Source organism: Eptatretus burgeri, chromosome 1, assembly GCF_056783735.1.
Source record: "Eptatretus burgeri isolate ZD-2024b chromosome 1, Ebu_testis_v1, whole genome shotgun sequence".
NCBI lineage: Eukaryota > Metazoa > Chordata > Myxini > Myxiniformes > Myxinidae > Eptatretus > Eptatretus burgeri.
Genome location: NC_140961.1, coordinates 101,467,100 through 101,491,091, shown reverse-complemented (window position 1 = coordinate 101,491,091; position 23,992 = coordinate 101,467,100). Strand labels below are relative to the sequence as shown.

The 23,992-nt window shown below is 41.5% G+C and overlaps 1 protein-coding gene across 4 annotated transcripts in view; it reads right to left on the bottom strand.

Moving 5' to 3' along the window:
* Positions 1-23,700, bottom strand: part of LOC147035068 (extracellular calcium-sensing receptor-like) — a 238,552-nt gene extending 214,852 nt beyond the window's left edge. For 3 of the 4 annotated variants that reach the window (XR_015061236.1, XR_015061238.1, XR_015061242.1), the window contains exons 1-2: positions 23,396-23,700; positions 10,932-11,031 (exon numbers count right to left, since the gene is read on the bottom strand). The gene's annotated coding sequence lies outside the window, so the exon portion shown is untranslated. Of the gene's footprint in view, positions 1-6,564; positions 7,259-10,931; positions 11,032-23,395 lie in introns of those variants that run through there. The other variant, XR_015061243.1, reaches the window with a different exon arrangement.
* Between the last annotated feature and the right edge of the window lie 292 nt (positions 23,701-23,992).

The following is a 23,992-nucleotide window of genomic DNA, read 5'->3' as shown; positions in this document are numbered from 1 at the left end:
TAAACACTCAATGAATAAATGGTTTTCACATGATACAACGATTCTGCATTTTCAGATGACACAGTTAATGCAAAATGGTGTGCCATAAACATTTTTTTTTTTTGGAACTGAATAGGTTGAGGGATGTATAAGTTTTTTCACTTTTCCTAATTTCTTACCAACATGTTCCTTCAGTATAGCTTTCTCATTTTGTTTGAAGGATTCTCGGAAAGCAATGCAGACCCCTTCTTTTTCTACCTCGTTTATGAATTGTGCAATCACGTTTCTACCATATTCATCATCCACACCTAGGGTACCAAGATATGTCCACCCAAAGTGTTTTACCAAGCTGGAAAGAGCATTTGCTTGGTTGCTGTCACTAGGATAAGTGCGCATGAAGTTTGGAAATTCCTTCTTGTTCGTAAAGCACTTGCAAGAAGAGCCATAAGCCACCTTCAACAGAAACGGTAAATCCAAGATGAAGGAAGTTTTTTTTTGAAAGAATACATTTTGCCATTCAATATTCACAGTGCCTTAAAAAAATTCAAATTGTATTTTAAATGCAATAAATGTACCTGAGGAATGGAAAAAATGTTCAAAAAAGGACTCAGAAACTTTGAAATTTCTGAAGCAAATGGTCCAATTATTATATTGGGTGAACATGGATTCTTTGAAGCTTCACATGACATGATATTTTTCCCCAAAAACTTAAAACTATTCTCTAAAACCTTTGATATTGAAAAGCATGTGTCAAATATGTCATAACCGAGTGTGATATTGTTAAAGAGTGTGACGTCTTTATTGATTTCCTGAATGGCAAACATCATTGTCAAAACCCAATGCACAACTTGTGAATTGATCCTGAATGAAGGTTAGAAATTTTTTAACATTTAGTCTGACATACAACTACTACAATTCAAGATTAAATTATACTCAGAACCTTGAATCAAAATTAAATTATCAAAGAAGTTTAAAAGGTGTCGCTTGCGATGCCTTCAATATGTTCAGTTCATTCTTATATGTAAAACTCGCATAAAGTCCATCAAAAATGATGGGGCCAATTGCAAAACCCCACCCCCCCTTCCCAATCACCACCATCACAGCACAGTTGTTAACAAATATAACTCACAGACTTGTGGATTTGCTTTTATTTCATAAAAAAGTGTAATTATTTTAGAAATATATGTATTATCAGTAAAACAGAATTTCAAATGACTGATTAAAATTACACACCCCAATAAAAAAAATTTCTGCACGTAAAAATGACTAGTCTCACCTCTAGCATTATAGTTGTGAAAATAATCAAAATGGTCATACAATCAATCCAAATTCAGATGTGTGGAGTATAAATTTTGGACAGCATCAATTCACCTTTTCGAGTCGAATCAAAATGGTGAATGATGCGAACACTGATATTGTATGTGCTGCCTTGTTTGCTCACTTCTGTGAATGTGAGGTCACTTCTCTCCACCCCTGTCACTCGATCTCTCTCTCCCAACCCTGTCCCTCTATCTCCATTGCTGATTATTTCACATTCATTTTTTCTCTCCACTCCATTGTCTCTCATTTTGGTATTATTCCTCGTTGTCCATCTACTGTCTCCCCTCCATGAGACATGAGAGCTGAACTCTTACATTGGGGAGGACTGAACTGGGTGAAAGATTTGTTATGGAAACATTACTCCCACCCCTGCCCATGACAAGGAAATAACTACACAGGACATGAGAAATAACTACGTATGCCATGGGCCATGTGAGCCCAGAGGGGCATGCCAAATGTATGGGCCCAGGTACTGTGGTGGAAAACTCGAAACCTCGATCAAGTTTCACCAGTCACAGTGAGAGTTGAATAATTTAATAACAAATGTGCATGGAGGAGAAAAATCAATACAACAGGATATATCTCTTGCTTGATGTTTCAACCAGAGTTTTTTTTTAATATATGGTAGGGTAAACGGGGGAGGGGGGTGGTCGGCTCACGTGCAAGCAAGTTGACTAACCCCAGATGGTCACATTCTGATAAGAGACAAACAGAACTTTTTCATGGACATGGTATAACCTACCTTAGGGGTAAACAACATTTGTGTTATCCAGTCAAGACTCTTTGTTTCAGCACATCAAAGCTAATTTCTGTGGTTTGTTCTCGAGCACTTTCAAGCTTTATCAGACATTTGCATTGCTTCACAGCCCTCCTCTTTCACGACTCTTGCACAATGCATGTTTCATAACAATGCCCTGTATTCCAGAAACCTTAACACTGTGCGAAATATCATGTGATCCCTAAAGTTTTACTCCCTTTCAAATAATTATTCAGCATATTATGTGCATTCATTAATTAGAATTAAGTAGTCTCATGCCTCACTGGCACAGAACAAAGGCAGCTGCCTTCAGAGGGTTTATTTAATTACAATTGTCAACCAAGTGGAATAAAGAAAAAATTATATTTGTTTTACAATTAAGTAACATACTATATCGATCTATTATAAAACAACCATCAGTATGTGATGATCCATTATAAAGTGTATATATTTTAAAGTTAGCTGGAGAGCATATAATAAATTTTAATCAACTGCATATTTATCAATGGAAATCAAAAGGGCTGTTTAAGGAAGGGATCATTGAGGACTGGTTTTTTAAATTTACAATCCTTTGATTCCAGCACAGTGAAAACTTAAACTACTGAATCAAGTATAGGTACTCATTGTTGTCATGATAAGAATGAATATATTTTAAAATAATTGTTTACACTTCCACATTTCTCCCTTTTGTCTGAACAGGACAAATATTAAGTGTTAAATTTGCAATCGTGAAAATAATTTAATTTAATATCTACTTTTATGAATAATTTCCATCATAATTTATTTTGAGGTCCTAAGTTAAAATCATTTCCTAAATCACCATAGAATAACTCCATCTAAATCAGGTCTCCTCAGGTAAACACAACTGAAGTATCATCTGGGCAGTTCAGCTTGAATCTCCAAAAAATGGCCAATGTTTCCACAATCATCCAGGTAGATCCTTTAGCTTAAAATCAGGTTATTATTCACAACAGCAGACAGTATGGTAAATTAACATCAATATATGGTAAATATGGAAAAGATCAAGATGAACATCGGCCAAAAAGGACAACATAGGCCAAATTTCTGAAATTGTCAATTTTCATTCGATTGACTTATAATTTGAAAAAGAGTTGCATATTTCGTCATTGAATTCAACTACCAATTATTTTTGAGGTCAAATTTGTTTTATGGATTTCGTTGTGCTCTACTCGACATCTTCTTCTTGTTTGTTTGTTTGTTTGTGTGCAGGATATCTCAAAAAGTTGTGGACATATATGGTTGAAACATGTTGGACAATTTGGGTGTGTGACAAGGACAAACTGATTAGATTTTGGTGAAGATCTGGATCCGACTAATATAATTTTTAAAAAATCATTCTTCACTATTGAGAGATAGGGCCAAAAACGAAATATAGCATGATATCGCAAAACATTGTGGATAGATTTGGATGAAACTTGGTGGAAATGTTTCATGTGTGAAAAGGAAGAATTGATTCAATTTTGGTGAAGATCCGAATCTGGATCCGTGTCATAATTTTTTAAGTTATTCTTCATCATTGAGAAATAAGGCAAAACTAATATATAGCACGATATCTCAAAATGTTGTGGACGGATTCAGAGGAAGCTTAGTGGACAGATTATGTGTGGTAAGGCCGAATTGATTCAATTTTGGTGAATATCTGAATCCGGATCTGGATACGAGAATAATTTATATTATAAAAGGGATTATTCACTATTGAGAGATCGGGCCAAAACGATATCATACCGTATAGCATGACATTTCAAAAATGTATTGGCCCAATATGTTCTTGTGGATCAGGAATTATGTGGCAGAGGTATGCAATCTACCAACTACCCTTCTAGTTTGTTCATGTATTGGCAATTTTAATCATTTCAGGTCATGCATCAAATTAGCATGATTATTTTAACAACAATTACTATTACAATTAACAAAATCAGTCCATTTAAATGAAATGTAGTATTATTTCCAATTTGGCTCATCTGTTGCATCCAATTCATCCAATATCCGCATATTTCATTCCATTCAAAATCATAATCTGTTTGTGGGATTTGGATTTGATTCAATCATTTAATCTCCTCTTCCATAAAATCGTCCAAATTATCATATAATAGTAATCCTGTGCAGAATAGTCTTCATGTGGTTCCTTTCTAAATTCCATCGCAGAACTGGTCAATTTCTTCCAAAATATTTTTCTTTAAATTTCTGCAAAATTCTGCAAATTTCAAAATCGTCTTCCCATTCCATACCATAGCCAAATTATCATGAAGCTTTCTTCTAGCTTAGAAATATGTCATCTCTTTCAATAAGGATTTGTAAAGGGGGCCAAGTAGTCAAGTGCATGTGAGGCATTACATATCCCAAGTAACAAGATCCTGTCCAATTTAAAGGAAGCCAAGAGTATGCCCTGTATCCACGGATGTAATAGGTGCCATTCAAATGTTACCTTTTTCTTTAAAAGGATGTCTCATATTTTACCAACTCCATCCCTTTCTGTTTCAGAAGTCCCTTAATACGCAAGGGTTGGGGCAATCCTACTCCTGTCATATTGACAAGTGGACTTTCCCATTAGAAGAGCCTTAGGAATTGGTTCGTCAACTGTTCAGGATTTTTCATTAACCAGACAAATGAATCCTTTCGTTTTACCCCCAATTTCAAAGTGGGGAAGACTTTTTATAATAATAAAGGGAAGGTAATACCCATGTGTAAAATTGGTACAATTATATCCACCTTTTCCCCATTTATCTTCTATGTCTTAAGATTTTTTATTAGTTGCCTCTTGGTTGCTCATATGCCGTATATATTCAACTATCGTTTTTCTAAAAGTTACACAGTAATTGCTACTCTGTAATGGCCATACTGATAAAGGAATCCCTGTTTTTGACGAGGGTGGTATATATGTACGTATATACCCAACAACTACTTTTATTTTTTCCGGTCTGCATAATCATATGACATTGCCAAGTAAGCGTTTATACCGTGTAGTCCTCTGTCATGTAAATGTTCTGACCCACTTGTCTCTCGTTTTTTTCTGACAACCTGTGGATCGCTATTAACTGGTACTTGTGTTAGTTGTCTTTCCCTCATCCTAATATCCTTACAAGTGCTTCCCTCTTGCGTCTTTTACCACGACGTCGATACATGTGATGGTTAATGTGATGAGTGGGTGCAGGTGTGTGGAAATAATTTTCTTGATGAATATATACACAATAATTAGTATGGGTTGCATGCCCTGGCCCTACTGACCAGAGGAGCACCCCCATATCTGCCCTCACATCTCCAATTAACCTTCATCATTCCATTTTTCATCTTTCTACTACTTTATGTCGAATATGGGACATGGATGCAAATGCAGCAACTACTTTTGTTATTTACTCCTGGCTCATTGTAGTGACATGGCTAAGCATGTATTAACCCTCAACGGCACGCATACCAACACTCACACATTGGCACACCTGGGGTCAATTTGACCCCATTCAAAATGGTCATTGATTTGGTCGATACACAAGCCAAATGTTGCACATTTGTCAAATATATCATACCTAGTTTGTACAAAACAGTGTAAAACATTGAGAAGTTGATGATACATATGAAATGTATTCAATATCTAGTGATATCCGGAACAAAAACAATCAGAAATTAATGTGCGAATGGCTACACATTTTACTAATTAACTTTTTACACAGAAAGCAGCAACAGCATAACATACAAAATTAAGATATGGCAGTTTCCATAATAATGAAAGAAATATGAGTCATTTTTCATTGTAGTGTCTCGATTTATGAGGTTAATTGTTCTAGTTACGCTTCGCAATTTGTACAAGTAGTAACAGTGTTTGCATGAGTACCACAAACATATTTGTTGCAATTTGAGCAGACAGTTGAGGTCTTATTGTCCTGTGGCCTTCTGCATAATTGGCATCGTTTCCTGGCAGGACTTCTAGCCTGGCGTGGTCTCTGGATTGCTGCAGCAACCTTTCCAAGTTGATGTAATGCGGTCACTACAGCCGGCTGGAGAACATGAACATTCTGAGTGTCAAGTCAATCCAGTCCTTGGTGAGGCCGTATGCCAACTGCTTGAGGTATTTACGACCTCGACCACGTGGCCTTTCTGCTATGGCCTGGCCTTGCTGAGCATTCTCATTATCAAACTGATTGTAAGAATGTCCGGAATCAGCAGATATTTCATCTGGCTGTTCATCAACGTCAGAAACCTGATCTTCATCTGATGTATCACGGACTGCAGCCTGATCTGGGATGTAGGAATCATCATCGCTTGGATCAGATAAAGACTCACTGTCACTTTCATCTTCTAATATTTGTCTAAGAACATCAGCAACAGAATACCGTGCTCTCCGTTGGTTGGCCATGGTTTGAAGGAAAATGCAAATACACGAGTGTTATGAACTGCAGTTTCGATTTCTGGAATATCCCATTTCCAGGAATGAGCAATTCCCGGAACCATTCCAATCCCCTTTTTGTCACAGAATGATACAGATTATAACAGTATGAAAACAATTGGGAAACAGCTTTATTGTTCTTTGAGAAATAATAACAATTCCAGAAAAGAAAACGGGATAAAGTGTTCATAGCTATGAATGTAAATGTTTTTTGGGAGTTCTCCCAGCGTGGGTCATATAGACCCCACTATTTTCTCCTGCAAATATCTCACATATGTATTACCCTATATTCGCTAAATTTTACAGCAATAACATACATACATGGGGTGAGGATAAACAGAGACCATGGGCTGATATCGGTTAATATGATTTTTTTTACACACAAAAAACCTGCATGTTGGGTCAAATTGACCCCAGGTATGCCTTTGAGGGTTGATCCCATGTCTATTAACTCCGTGCAAGCCACATGGATGTGAATGTGCTCTCCTCTGAGCAGTTAATTGTAATGCCGTTACATCTACACTTACAGTATGTGGCTGGTAAGTGCGATTGAAAACAATGATGTGTGTGTGTGAATATGAAGCATTCATGCCATTAGTATGCATGACAGTGTGTGCAATAGTTCATTACACTGTGTGTTTATCATCTGGTTGAAAACTCACAGGAAAACTTAGTAACATAATTAAAACAAAGAGCATAGCACCGCATGCGGTGAAAAACAAGACCCGAGCAACTGTGAGATGACAGTTCATGGCCCTTCTTGCACTGGGAGGAATGGATTCATGCTGCTCGGCCCTTCACCGCTGTGTGGGCAGCCAGCAAAACCTGATGAGGTCCCATCTACCCCGGCTGAAGAGCATCCCCCCTAACACCCACATTCTGTGAAACTTTATCAAAACAAAGCGTCCAGGCTGGAAACCACAGCAATCAGCAATAGCTGGCTCTGGCAAGGCTTCCTCACCTGGGAACAAAAGCTTTGCCAACACTGTTTAAAATGATAAAAAATGCAAACATGGACTAATCCACCTGGTGTATATCTATTTCTTTATAGTTAATGGAGCTGAAAATGTCAACTTCATTGGTCTTTACATTATAATCTCATGTGGGGATAAGCTCGTTTTCAGCTCGAGGTTGATCTCATTACAATTAACGCTACAGGTAAGGCAACTGGCCATTTTAAACCTGTCTGGCTGCAAAATTTTCTTTTCCAGTTTTTTGTTTGTTTGTTTGTTTGTTTGTTTGGAAACCCATTAGAAAACATATCTGCTATGACTAGGATGTACTCATACCCACAATATTTTGGCATCTGCACAAAATCAATTTGAAAAATGGGTCCATAGGTTGCTTCTGGAACCATCTGAGGTCCTTTTCCAGGATTATGTTCTTGACAAATTTGGCACATCCTAATATAATATTGTTCTGCAATTGGGCTAAAGCCTGAGCATCCCATTCCCTCATAAGAGAGGGACACATCCCATCCCCCCTTTGCTCATATGGCCAACACCATGTGCCAGATGAGCAAGCCATATCATCGCAAAAATAATCTGTCACCCACCTTTATTGCTACCATTCAGAATCGTTCCACCCATCAACATTTAAAACCTCTTCGCTGTCCATATTTTAAAAAGGAAAACCCACTTCCCTTGCCTTTGCCACAGCAGAACACTGCACATTCCATCCAACTTATTCTGACCATCTAAACACTGTTAAAGTAGAGGATGAGGTGCCATCCTCATGCTCTGCTGTAATAATTGAAGCTCTGCATACCATATTCGTGCAACATGGTATTCCAAACTCCATTGTGTCAGATAGTGGATCATCATTTATGAGTTCAGAGTTTCAGAGCTTTTGTAAAAGGAATGGCATTAAGCACTGCACATCTGCCCCCTACAAACTTGCCAGGAATGGTCAAGTCGAATGTGCTGTTCTGATCATCAAGAATGGTCTAAGCCGCATTAAGGAAGACTCCATTCAATCTAGTCTTGCTCGTGTATTGCTCAACTACTGCACCAGACCCCATCAAACCACCAGTCGCTCACCTGCAAAGCTTCTGATGGGTCGTGAATTAACAACATGGTTATCATTCGTGCACTCGGACATAACAGTCGAGATCAAGAATAACAAGTATCGACAGAAACATAATCACGACCAAATGTCTGCATACCGCAACTTCCAGATCAATGATCCTGTATATGTGTTGAACACCGGATGTGGAACCAAGTGGTTATCTGGCCTCATTATCGATGACATTGGTGAAATTATGTTTCTTGTGGAGTTGTGTGAAAGTATCATTGGCATCTCCCGCAATGAGGCTGAGTCTTTGGGCCTCTCACTCAATCACCGCAGGTTGGTTGGTGGTCTTTCTGTGTTCTACCGTCTCCTCTCCAGCCTTGCCCCCCCCTGCTCTCTCTGTGATTTGTCCCCACCACATTTCCACAGGGCACTCAGGGTCTGCCAACAACACCCTTCTGGTAAAACTACCAAAATCACGAATCACTGCTCACCTTCACTCTTTCATTCCTCTTTTTTCCCACCTTTGGAATAAACTCCCTCACTCTATTCTTTTCCATTCTTCCCTCCAGGCTTTCAAAACAGCTGTTTACCACCACCTCTTATCATCCCCCATCCAAATCCTTGATCTTTCTTCAAATTCAATCCCACCTCCTTCAAATTCCCTGCTTTCCTTCCTGAAAGTCCCTGTAATGTCCATCTTATATTCCCCATGTTCCCCGTCCCATCCCTCTCCCTTCCACATGTCTCTGTTCCCCACTGTCTCTGATCTCTGATCCACATGTCTCTGATCTCCTAATGTCTCTGTTCCCCCCTGTTTTGTCCCTCCCACTCCCTCCCCTCTTGTCTCATGCCCCCTTGCTGTGCGTTGTGTGTTAGCTCTCACACGAGCCTCGACAAGGTATGTAAAAAAATAAAAATAAAAAAAACTCGATGCATGCGTAAACATGTTGACCAAATCAGGGTACGTCATGGGTAGTCAAACATTGAACCGGCTCCAGTGCCTTTGTCACCCACTCCTGTATCAACACCACCTGCGTTTGAACAAAAGGTGTTTCCTCATGAAGGCTTTTTACCCATGAACGTACATGAACTCCTTCTCGACCCTGTACCCCTTATTGAGAAGCCCCCGGCAGTTGCAAGCCAGGCCAACCCTCCACTACTCCTTAGAAGATCAGATCGTGTCTGTAAGCCTCATGAGCATCTTGACTTGTATTAAAAAAATAAGGGGGGGGGAGATGAGGCGTTTCAGTCGTTTATGCTCATACATGCATACATGGGTGCAGCGGGGCATGGTTAAGGAGAGTCTTGTGACCCGCCCATGTTTCGATGTTGTGATGTGCCATTTTGTGTCAGATGTGCCAACCTGTATTTCCGGATTAAATCTGTTGTACCCACTTCAGAGCCTTCGACCCTGTCTCCTGAGTACTTTACACCCACCCACAGCGAAAGCAATGTGCGATGAGCGTTCGAGAGAGGAGAAGGTTTGAGATTATTTATCAAGCTCTGCATATGTACATTACCCCCACCTGGTCCAAGAAATTCATTTTTTTCGGCTTCTGTTTTCACACTATTATCATCTCTCTTCATGCCGGGTGCACCTTGGTTCCCATGGGAAAATTTCCGTATCACTTCCGGTGCTCCAGTGATTTATCGGTCATGGAGGGTTAACACCCCGTTCCCTTCACGTTTGTCACCCAATCTTCCGTAATTTTCATTCATATATTGAGCACAAGTTCCATTCTCAAGCTAATATAATTCACAATACACTTCTGACACACACACATGCAAACGTACACACTGAAATGTTGTACACAAACTATTCCTTAATACATTCAGTATATTGACCATAAAACATCCAGAACATTGACCATATACCAGAATCTTTAGATTTTTGAGTCTTTCCTTATCAAAGGTTACATCTTTCATAATGCTAAATGCATTCTTTTTTGTCCATCCACACCATTTGTCCAGGTGTCTTACAGATTCTGGTCTGTATTTGTCAACCATATATCATCCACATGTTCCCTTCTCTGATATTTGTAACCCTAATGGTCTTCCTTGTTTATTTCCCATTCTTTCCAAGGATCCTAGGTCCTTACAATGCTGAGTACCCAAACACTAGTTAACACCACAGGACCCTAAGATCCAGTGCAAATAGTGTTAACCTAATTCGGCCCTTTGCTCACATACACTGACTGAGAATCAGCAGGCACATTTTGATTCCTACAGTTCAATGAATCAGAGTCAGCAGGGCTCCAAACCCCTCAAAAAACATTTGAATGCTCAGACTTCCGAAATCAAATTCCCACCTGGATTCCAAGCCACTATTAATTAATTAAATGATTCAACACAATTTTTTGAGGATTTTATCAACCAGTGAGTTCAGAGATGGGGCATACGACTCAGCGAATGCAAAAAAACAACAAAAGCACAGGAAAGGGAATTTCAGAAAGTTCCCCTTACCTTTTCCTTAAGTGGCCATTTGTGTCTGCATCACTTTAGTCAAAACTGCTCCAGCCTCCTCTCTCCCAGGGTGTTGCAGTCCTGCTGACTATGCCAGAAACTGCAATGGAACACTCGAAGTCTTAATCAAGCTACACCAGTCACAGTGAGAGTTCAATCATTTAATAACACATGCGCATGGAGGAGATAATCAATACAATGTGATATCTCTCTGGCTTGATGTTTCAACCACAGTTTCTTACTGTATATATGGTAGAGTAAATAGGGGGTGGTTGGCCCATGTGCAAGTGAGCTGACCAACCCTAAGTGATCACATTCTGATAAGAGACAAACAACTTTTTCAAGGATGTGGTATTGCCTTAGGGGTAGACACCAGATGTGTTATCCAGTCACGACTCTTTGTTTCAGCATATCGAAGCAAATTACTGTGTTTTGTCCTTGAGCACTGTCAAGCTTTATCAGACATTTGCATTGCTTCAAAGTCCTTCCCCTCCATGACTCCATGACTCCATGACAAAGCCCTAAAGAAAACCTGATAATGTGAGGTAATATCATGTGATCTCCAAAGTTTTATTCCCTCACAAATTGTTATTCAGCATATTATATGCATTCATTAATTAGAATTAAGTAGTTTCAAGCTTCACTGGCACGGAGCAAAGGCAGCTGCCTTCAGACAGGTGTTTATTTCATTTAACTTGTCAACCACGTCATGTCAGGTCAGGTATGGGAGCATGCACCAGAGCAGCACATCGCTGCGTCCACTTTCCACCGGTACTCCAGGGGCCTCAGTCTGGCCATCGCCCAGGCAGATACCTGGCCCATCCCCATCTCCTTGAGGTGCCGATCAACCTGCTGCAAGCACGAGGCACATGGTCAGCCCATTGGCCTCCTCCACTCAGGAGACTCCCTCGCTGAGAGAATTTGGTGAGCAGGATCAGCAACAGGAAAATGAGCCACATGTCCATACAGCCGCAGCTGGCGCTCACGGACTATGCAGGTAACAAAACTCATTTGAGTCTCTCTCAGCAACCGCTCATTGGACACAAAGTCTGACCAGTGATAGCCAAGGATTCTCCGATGAGACCTGGCACCAAAGGAATTAAGACTCGGTCTCAAATCCTTGGTCAGAGTTCAAGTCTCACATCCATAGAGCAAGACTGGAAGCACCAAGGACCTGAAAACTCGGACTTTCGTCCTCCCACACAGGTACGGGCACAGCAGCGCCACACCCCATTATCCAGTGAATCCATGACTCCCCAGGCCCGACCCAGACGTCTATTGACCTCTGACTCACAGCCAGCAGAGACATAAATATCACTGCCAAGGTAAAGTGAATCTCTCCACGACCTCAACATCTTCACCACAAACAGGCACAGACAGGACAGCAGCATCCAAGATGTCATTGAAAGCCTGGATCTTAGTTTTGACCCAGGAAACCCATAATCTTAGCAGCTCTGATGCCTCATTCAGCACCTCGAGGGCCCCCAAAAGGATATCTAAAGTCTCCGCAAAGATGACTGCCTCATCTGTGAAATGAAGGTCAGAGATCTTGACATCCCCAAAGGATGCACGGCCGCTTGATCTCTCCGACATCCTCCCTATAATCCAGTCCATACAAGTGCTGAAAAGTGTGGGGGCCAGTACACGCCCCTGACGAAATCCAGTAACAACTGGAAATAAGTCAGAGATGGTATCATCACATCTCACAGCACTCTCAGTACCAGAGTAGAGTTCAGACATCAGATCAATCAGTTTTGGTGGCACCCCACGAAGACCAAGAATCCTCCAGAGGGCATCCCGATTCACTGAATCGAACGCTTTACCGAGATCCACATAAGCTGCAAGCAGCCCCTGCCGAAACTCTTGTCTGCGTTCAGTGAAGACCCGAAGAGCAAGGATACGGGCAATCGTTGACCTCTTTGGTGTAAAGCCTGACTGCTTTGACACTGGTGCTCAAGCAGATTGTGACGAACGCTATCAAGAATTATCCGAGTGAAGACCTTGCCCAGCACTGAGAGCAGAGTCACCCCTCGGTAGTTGTTGCAGTATTGGCGATCACCCTTCCCTTTTCAGAGAGGGACAACAAGGCCCCTCTTCCAGTCAGTTGGGATGATGCCTGTTTTCCAGGCAGAGCACAGAACTGCATGCAATGACATGAGTGCAGCATTTCCACCGGCCTTGAGAAGTTCAGCATGGATGCCACAGATCCCTGGAGCTTTACCCGATTTCAACCGGTTCACCGCAGCCTGTATTTCCACAAGCGAAGGTGGACCACAATTGATTTGATGGTCAGCAACAGTTATTGTAACACCCCTGTCATCCAACTCGACAACTGGTGGATCAGCCTGGTAAACAGCTCAAAGTAACCAGGCCAGCAGGCCTTCACTTTGGACTCCTCTGTCAAGAGCCTCCTATCCTCTGTTCCAACTGCAGTACACTGAGGGATGGGCTTGAAAGAACGCAATTCGTGAATTCCCCTGTAAGCAGGACGAGAATCACTTGACCACAGGTGATGCTCTACCTCCTCACAGATTCCTGGCACATAGGCCTCCTTGTCTACCCTTAGCGCATGTACAGTTTTATGCCTCAGCTCCCTGAACAGCTCAGCTCTGCCATTCAGCCTGGCCCTGCGACTCTGCTCAATGGTATCCAGTGTCACTAGAGAGACAAAATTCTTCTTTGCGTTATGTTAGAATTCCAAGACATCCACCAGCAACATCAAGGATGTTGGTCTTGAAGGCACTTCACAACTCTTCAGGACCTCCCAAAGCACCCAGACCCCCCAAATCTCCACTCAGCTTGTTCGCAAACTCCTCAGCTACCCTCTCATCCTTGAGCTTGCAAATATCCAGCCTCGGATGGGATGGTAGTATTCTCCTGGATTTAAAGTGCAACTTAAGAGTTGCTACAACAAGCTGGTGGTCAGTGTTGAGGAACTGAGCACTCCGGTAGCCCCTGCAGTTCTGGATCATCCTCCAGCGACCATCAACGAGGATATGGTCAATCTCCTTTGCCACACCGCCAGCATTGGAATACCAAGTCCAGCGATGAGCTTCTGGGTGCTGAAACCATAAACTGGCCACCCTAAGTCCATGACTTCTTGCAAAGTCAAGGAACTTATAGTGGGGCAGATAACAGCAATTTTTGAGAGGAATCATGCAAATGATGATACAAGCATCAAATTTGGCACATTTGTTCTCCAGGGGATTCTAATCAAATCTGCCTGATTGGCCATTTGAAAATCCAAATTTTGAAGAAAAAAAAAAATTCAAAAAAGGCAAGATCACAAATCAATGTTGGATGCTGGCTGAGATTGGTGAATGTTTCAGAAACATCATAAAAGATGTTCCAAGTCTGCCATACAGTTTTCTTCCCTTTATCGCGGAAGGCAGACACGACATCACATCCAGTGAATGCATGGAAGTATGGGATCCCTCGAGCTTTCTCAGGCCCTATTGCAGAAACTACTTCATGGACTGGAATCCATCGCACCTTGGCTCCTTGGCCAAAGGCAATCCACATGTTCTCAAGACCTAGTTCCTGTAAGGATGGCAGTACAGATATTGCGATGACTAGTTCGTCCGTGTCATTAGCCTTCATGATAATGGACTTGCTACCATCCGTCGTTGCATCCCTGGCATGTACAAATATTCGAGTGTCAGATTCTTCATGACAACATGGAGACACAGCATCCAGTGACTTCCTTGTGTTGCTCATGGCATTTCTCCTTTTGTGACAATGACTGTGCTTGTCGTCTGTGCTTCACACATCTTTTCCGCAAGGAAGTGAAACAGCTCAGTCTTGTTGCTGTCATCTGGAAGAAAGCTTCTTCAGCTACTTGGGGTGTTACTGGTTCCTGTCACACGTCTTCTGATTCCTTGCCCTCTTTTCGACCTTGCCTCGGACTTCAGACTTGACTTCTTGTACACATCAAACACTACGTCCACCCTCTCGTACCTGGCACCATAGGATTCCACTTTTAGGATGGTCTTCTTTAGCATAGTCATCAAATATCTTTGAAGTGCATGGAGGTAGGGCATTGATAAGTGCTGAGCCATCAATGATGACTGCATCTCCCCTTGGTTCTCTGTCTGGGATGTTCACTTGTGCTTCAAGAATTTCAGCCAGCAGTGACTTCAAATTATTTTCAGAGGTTTTTTTTTTTTTTTTCAAATTTTTCAAAATTTGGATTTTCAAATGGCCAATCAGGCAGATTTGATCAGAAAGCCCTGCAGAACAGAAATGCCAAATTTGCACGATTTTTCTACTATCTACTACACTATTAGTGCTATTCAGGTTCACATTTCCTAACCCATGTGGACCAACACTCGTCTCATAACCATCCATATCTGTTCCAGTCGATGCATTGAAATCCCCCAAGACTAGAAGTGTATCTCGTCTGGGGCACTGATCAACCACAGACTCAAGTGTGGCGTAGAATGCGTCCTTCACGGTGAGATCACTCGCCTCAGTCGGAGCATAAACAGAGACCGGGGAAATGACACCCAAGGAGTGAAGAATCCTTCGTCTCATAATACGCTCATTGACCGGTGTTACCTCAATTATCATTGGAGTCAGCTTCTTGGACACAGCTACAGCAACTCCTTGGGCATGGTAACCATTAGAGCGACCAGACCAATAGTAGGTGTAACCCCCCGCCATGATCTCGCTGCAATCCTGTCTACGGATCTCAGAGAGTGCTGCAATACCGATGTCCAAATGCTTAAGCTCAGATGATAACAGAGACAGGTGATCATCCTCTTCAGGATAGGACATTCCAGGCACCCACCCAAAGGGACCGCCTCAGGTTAACCCAAGGAGACCGCCGTCTGGTGGACGACACCTCAGCACCACCACGACACACTCTCCCACAATCCGACCAGGGAATGCTACCCCATGGTTTCCCTCCTATCATCAAAGATTGGGGGTCCCGAAGGCTTTGCCCCAATCCCATCATCAGGTGAGCTGCCCCGCGAAGGGAAGCTGCACAGGAGGTACTCCCACGGAGTGGGTTTTCAGATTTTTTTATGCTTCTGGAATGTTTTGCGGAATAAAAGGGTTTTACGGTGGCCGGAGTGCAAATGCTGCCACCAACCTCCTCATAAGAAGTAACCCAACTGCAGGAGGACGTCTACAGACACATTTGGGATCAACTAGACTTTAATAACTGCTCAAAACTGCTCCAGCCTCCTCTCTCCCAGAGTGTTGCAGTCCTGCCAACTCCGCCAGAAACTGCAATGGAACACTCGAAGTCTCGATCAAGTTACACCAGTAACAGTGACAATGGAAAATTTTATAACAAATCTGCATTCAGGAGATAATCAATACAATGTGATATCTCTCTGGCTTGATGTTTCAAGCAGAGTTTCTTGCTGTGTATATGGTAGAGTAAATAGGCGATGGTTGGCCCATGAGCAAGTGAGCTGACGAACCCCAAGTGGTCACATTCTGATAAGAGATAAACACTTTTTCAAGGATATGGTATTGCCGTGGGGGTAAACACCAGATGTGTTATCCAGTCAGGACTCTTTGTTTCTGCATATCGAAGCAAATTCCTGTGGTTTGTCCTCGAGCACTTTCAAGCTTTATCAGACATTTGCTTTGCTTCAAGTTCTTCCCCTCCAGGACTCCATGAAAAAGCCCTCCAGAAAACTTGATAATGTGCGATAATATCACGTGATCTCCAAAGTTTAACTCCCTTCCAAATTGTTATTCAGCATATCATATGAATTCATTAAATTAGAATTAAGTAATTTCATGATTCACTGGCACTGCCCAAAGGCAGCTGCCTTCAGACAGCTTTTTATTTCATTTAACTTGTCAACCAAGTGGAATAATGAAAAGATTATATTTCTTACACAGTTAATTTGAACACTCTATCTATCTATTATAAAACAACCATCGGTATGTGAGATCCATTATCAAGTACACCCGGACCCCCGACATTTGCAGTTCCAACATTCGTGAGTTCCGCGTATTCGCGGTTGATTAATTTGCGACATGCTCCTACATTCGCGGGAAATTGCCCCACGTATTCACAGTTCTCGCGGAAATTTTGTTTTTTCACGAGCTGCGAGCATAACACAGTTGCAAAACATATCTTCCACAAACCATGCACAAAACAGCTGGATGCTGTTTTGATATACAGTGCTATACTGTACTTATGCATAAAACATATCTTCCACAAACCATGCACAAAACAGCTGGATGCTGTTTTGATATACAGTGCTATACTGTACTTATGCATAAAACATATCTTCCATGAGCCACAAACATGACCAGCTTCCTGTACATGTATTGTAGCTTTGTGGGATAAACATAGTTTCGCAGGACTTCTCACCATGTGCACTTTATACATATGGTGCTGTACATACTGCATGATAGATATGCAGGATAAACATAGTTTCACGGGATAAACATAGTTCTGCAGGACATACACCATGTGCACTTTAAACATACAGTACTGTGTTGTAGCTCCGCGGCGTAAACATAGTTTCACAGGATGTCTCACCAGTGTAACATGTCATTCCCTGTGCGCCTTCCCCCGTGAGTAACTTACAGAATGAAAACACTAGCAGCATGTATTGATATATCCACTAATTACCAAGTCACCATATATGGACATTACACAATGGAAACATTCAGCGCATCTTAGTGTAAATCACCATCTTGCTAGAAACAGCACCATCTGAGCTGTTACATTTTAAAAACGCTCAGCATAATCTTCCTGTAGATAGGAAAGATGTCATGTCCTGTGAGTTAAAGAATGGAAACATTCAGCGCATCTTAGTGCAAATCACCATCTTGCTAAAAACAGCACCATCTGAGCTGTGACATTTTTAAAACGCTCAACTTAATCTGCCTGTAGAGAGGAAAGACGTCTGCCTGTAGATAACTCCTGTGAGTTAAAGAATGGAAAGGTTCAGCATATCTATTAGTGTAATTAGCAGCGAGCTAATTACACAATGACATTACTCACCACATCTATCATTAGCTGCAGAATACAGCATCAGTCATAAAAATCCCCCAAAAAACAATGCACAAACTACTTACCCCTCCCACAGATACACACAATGCAAGCTTCAAGGTCATTGGGGAACTTGCCTCTGCGGACCACGATGCGGCCAAGGCATTCCCTGCAGAACTCATGAGCTTCATCGAGGAGAAGTCGTACCTGCCAGAGCAGGTCTTTAACGCTGATGAGACGACTTGTTTTGGAAAAAGATGCCAACCAGAACGTTCATCTCAGAGCGCGAGAGCAAAGCAGCTGGCTTCAAGGTCACAAATGACCAGGTATCCCTTCTCCTCTGCACAAAAGCCAAAGCCCAGCAGGCACACAACGTTGTTGCAACGTCGTTTGCCGGTTCTATCCTGACGTCAGAATTGGGTCAGTGGGAAGTTGTTTTTGCAACACCCATGACGTCGGTTTTCAACGTTGTGACATCATTGAAATCTGATGTTGTGACAACGATGAAATCTGACATTGTTGCAGCGTCGTGTTCTGGTTGTACCTGACGTCAGAATTGGGTCAGTGGGAAGTTGTATTTGCAACACCCATGACGTCAGATTTCAACGTTGTCACAACATTGAAGCATGACGTTATTTTTAAACTTTATCACAACGTTCATAAAATGGAGTTTTTGTTTTTACCCTTTTCTTTGCACGCCAAAGAAACGAACATTGCAGTGCATGACACCCTTCACCTTCCAGCTTGATGGAGCCCTTGACCCATAGGTCGGGGGCCAGCGGAGCACCGCTGTTCCACCAGTGCCATTATCCAAACATTGAAGTTGTATTGCAACATCATTATACATTGCACAGTAACACATAATGAACACAACTTGAAAACAACTGTAATTTATAATCTTTTATTATCACGTATCACGCAGAGCATGATTGCGGCAAAAATATACAAGCAGTATTAACAATAATAATAATATCTTTATTCGTACCAAAAAAAGCATCCTCAAATACAAACGTACAATAAATAAAAGTAGATACCATTGCAAATGAGAAACATGTACTAAAAATTGGGAATAAAAAGAAATACCACATGGGTAAAAGTCGTAAATACCTTTTTGACAAATTCACTTTGTGCAAAGCACAGATAACAATTCAAATTCAGAAAGTTCTGCTCCAGAGAGGAACTGTGGAGCTTCTTCTCTCTCAAATATAATTGACTGCACAAAGGCACCTTTAAGTACAATAACATCATCATGCAGTGTTAGTAAAACTGCTGATAATTCTATGCTTGCGTACATTATGGGCATTAGGAGCATAAAAGGTATTGACCGATAACTTGCATTTATATAAAATGTAATTAATAGTTTTAGCTACTGATGACATACTACCCATTGTTACAAGATTCATAATGAAGCAACCTCAGGTAAGAATGAGAAGACGAAGAACCACATACAAATTTTGCTATATGACATAATAGTTGACATTCAATAGGTAAAAATTCAGCAATGACTGGTAAAAGAGTACAATATGGGTCCTATTTGGGAAGTCAAGCACCTTTCTGATAGAATTTCTCCATGATATACAGTGGGGAGAACAAGTATTTGATACACTGCCGATTTTGCAGGTTTTCCCACTTACAAAGCATGTGGAGGTCTGTAATTTTTATCATAGGTACACTTCAACTGTGAAAGACAGAATCTAAAACAAAAGTCCTGAAAATCACATTGTATGATTTTTAAATAATTAATTTTTATTTTATTGCATGAAATAAGTATTTGATCACCTACCAACCAGTAAGAATTCTGGCTCTCACAGACCTGTTAGTTTTGTCTTTAAGAAGCCCTCCCATTCTCCACTCATTACCTGTATTAACTGCACCTGTTTGAACTCGTTATCTGCATAAAAGACAGCTGTCCACACTCACTCAATCAGACTCCAACCTCTCCACAATGGGCAAGACCAGAGAGCTGTCTAAGGACATCAGGGACAATATTGTGGACTTGCACCAGGCTGGGATGGGCTACAGGACAATAGGCAAGCAGCTTGGTGAGAAGGCAACAACTGTTGACACAATTATTATAAAATGGAAGAAGTTCAAGATAACAGTCAATCTCCCTCGGTCTGGGGCTCCATGCAAGATCTCACCTCGTGGAGCCTCAATGATCATGAGAGGTGAGGGATCAGCCCAGAACTGCAAGGCAGGGCGTGGTCAATGACCTGAAGAGAGCTGGGACCACAGTATCAAAGAAAACCATAAGTAACACACTATGCCGTCATGGATTAAAATCCTGCAGCGCACGCAAGGTCCCTCTGCTCAAGCCAGCGCATGTCCAGGCCCATCTGAAGTTTGCCAATGATCATCTGGATGATCCAGAGGAGGAATGGAAGAAGGTCATGTGGTATGATGAGACCAAAATAGAGCTTTTTGGTTTAAACTCCACTCGCCGTGTTTGGAGGAAGAAGAAGGATGAGTACAACCCCAAGAACACCATCCCAACCGTGAAGCATGCAGGTGGAAACATCATTCTTTGGGGATGCTTTTCTGCAAAGGGGACAGAACGACTGCACAGTCTTGAGGGGAGGATGGATGGGGCCATGTATTGCGAGATCTTGGCCAACAACCTCCTTCGCTCAACAAGAGCATTGAAGATGGGGCGTGGCTGGGTCTTCCAGCATGACAACGACCCGAAACACACAGCCAGGGCAACTAAGGAGTGGCTCCGTAAGAAGCATCTCAAGGTCTTGGAGTGGCCTAGCCAGTCTCCAGACCTGAACCCAATAGAAAATCTTTGGAGGGAGCTGAAAGTCTGTGTTGCCCAGCGAGTCCCGAAACCTGAAGGATCTGGAGAAGATCTGTATGGAGGAGTGGGCCAAAATCCCTGCTGCAGTCTGTGCAAACCTGGTTAAGAACTATAGGAAACGTCTGATCTCTCTACCAAATATTAAGTTCTGTTTTTCTGATGTATCAAACACTTATTTCATGCAATAAAATGCAAATTAATTATTTTTAAAAATCATACAATGTGATTTTCAGGATTTTTGGTTTAGATTCCGTCTTTCACAGTTGAAGTGTACCTATGATAAAAAATTACAGACCTCTACGTGCTTTGTAGGTGGGAAAACCTGCAAAATCGGCAATGTATCAAATACTTGTTCTCCCCACTGTATACAATTTAGAAATATTTTTACTTGTTATGTCCCACAGCGGGCATCAATAGAACGAGGTGCAAAAAGACTGAAACAGATGATACTTGACATGATATGAACAGTGCATAAAATTATATAAAACTGAATTACAATCGGGCAAATCAATGAGACCAAATATATATATATATATATATATATATATATATATATATATATATATATACACATATATACACATATATGTGTGTGTGTGTGTGTGTGTGTGTGTGTGTGTGTGTGTGTGTGTGTGTGTGTGTGTGTGTGTGTGTGTGTGTGTGTGTGTGTGTGTGTGTGTGTGTGTGTGTGTATTCATACAAAGAAAAAATATAAATCTAACATCATTAAGTATGAAAACACAATTTTGAATGCATCTCACAAAAATAATTCCAATTAATTAATTAATAACACAAAGAAATTAATTTGTTGGGTGTTTTCAATCTTAATTTCACAAGAAAATAAAATAACTTAATTATGCATAAAAGTACATCTAAATATTTTCACAATGTAAACTTAGGCTGCGTTTCCAACATACAACATTACAATTAACTATGCTGCAAATTCTTAATAATCAAGGACGTGGATGGCTGGCACAGCGTGTTGCTGTTACCCGTTATTATTAAACTAGTACGTGCCCGTACGTGCGTGGCCACACGAGCATGGCCGTACGTGCAAAAAATAATAATAACAACTTTCAAACTGCACAGGATGTTCCTTTGCTCTCGGAAACGACGACTGGATTGGGCCATTGTGTTTATCTCTAAATGCGCACAAGAAATCGAGAAATTATGACAATACAGCAAGTCATCACTATCCAGAAGTCTGTACATTGTAACCCTAAATGGGGAACGCGGCTGAGGATCTCTTCCCCATCGGCCACGCCTACGCAGTTGGTTTGGTAAATAAATGGCCATAACTTGGGAAGCACTTGTCCGATTAATATCAAACCTTGAAAAGACACACACTCAGGTCCCCAGCAATATATCTGGCAATTTTCAATTAGATCGGACCAGTGGTTGTCGTGAAACAGCGGCTACAGACAGACACACAGACACACACACATTGCTGGAATTATAGATAGGTGAGGGCTTGTTCCTGCCCACACCTCCATGCCGATCAGGGGCATATTTCAAATGGTGTGATATGGCAGTGTCCATAGCCGCCTCCGTTGCTGTTGGCTGACTGGCCATGGTACTGTCTGAAAAATAATAAGAATTTCCACTTCGTATATATTGGGCTTTATGATCATCAAACAAGACTTGCAATGTGAATTACGCTCAAGTCATGCACATTATAAACTGTCATTTTGCAGAGTTCATTACCTCTGGCAACTTTATAAAAATTCAGGTTCCAGAAAGGTCTCTTCCCATTCTTTCCACACAAATTGTATGTGAACATCACAGCATTGGACATCACCCTTATTTTATAAAATAAAAACAATTTAGCACACCAGTGTTCGAAGCAGCTTGTAACAAGTTTAAAGTTCCACTGCCCTTAAAAATCCTCAATTAATATTATTCTTAATAACATAAAGTTATTTTCACGTCTTTTGATAACCATTTTACCAAAGGAAAACAATTGTGCACCGAAAAACTTGAACAATTCCCCTATAGTGACAAACTACCACAATGAAGGCTTCATTGTTACAAGCGGCAGTTTGTCGGCGGCCAAAGGGTTAATTTTTTTTTATGACAAAACCACATTTTTCGGCGCAAAATAACTGACAATTGTTTTCCTTTGGTTAGGCCTAACTCGTTAAAAGAGGACATAAAAAATAATATATTATAAAAAAATAATATTAATTGAGGCTTTTTTAAGGGCAGTGGAATTTTAAGTTTGTTACATTGTGGTACAATGCGGTAATTCGTCGGACCTGAACGGCCGAAGCATTATCCACACCAAAAATATATTTTAAAAGGTTCTGAACCAATTAAACTTGTCCAAAGTAATTTTTACAGAGTTCCCCTTTATTTACCACAGAGCAGTGTTTTTTTCACCAGGCCCGCGGAAAAATGAATTGATTATTTACCGTCGATTTCTCCACACAATCAGGACCATATCAGGCTATGTCAGCGACAGCTAAACGTGATAAACGGATAAAATCGGGTGCCAGAGGATTCGATCGTCAGATGCACGTTTGAGTCCAAGGCTCGAACCACGATCGAGGGCCCCGAACGGCTCGGGAGAGTTTCCATTGAATGTAATGATATAGATTCCATCACACCAGTAACAGGAACACATCATGGATTCTGTGATCTTAAAAACGTCCAAAAACAAAAGCGAAGACACATAAAATGGATTTATAATATTATACTTACCAAAAATGATCACGGCGGAGAATAATTTTAACTAAAAAAGCTAAAGTCTTCTGCAGATTAAAACGGATTGTCTCTGCCACACTCAGAAACAGGGGAAAGTTCACAAGTTTAACCAAACCTTGCAAATGGCGGCTCGTGACGCGGAAATAGCAATTAGCCAATCAGATCTCTCCTCCAGTGAAAGGCAGACACAACCACCCGGCACGAGGCGGAAAAGCGGTCACCATGGCAACACACGAGGCAGAAAAAGAGTTTTGGATAATCGCGGGGCGCGCTGCGGCTGGACCGCGTCGTGATCTGGTTGTACAACCAAGCGGCCGATTCCCGACGTCGTGAATCTTTCATGCCGACGTCGTGTGTCTGCTGGGAGGGGACTTCTTGGTAAAGCCCATGATGCTCTCCCGTTCCCTGAACCAACATGCATTGAAGAACAAAAACAAGCATGTGCTACCCATGTACTGGAGGGTGAAGAGGGAGGCATGGGCTATGTCTGAACTTTTTATGGACCAGATCCACACCCGTTTCGTTCCTCAGGTCGAGAGGTACCTGGCAGGAAAGAACCTTTCATTCAAGGTACTCCTGCTGCTTGACAAAGCT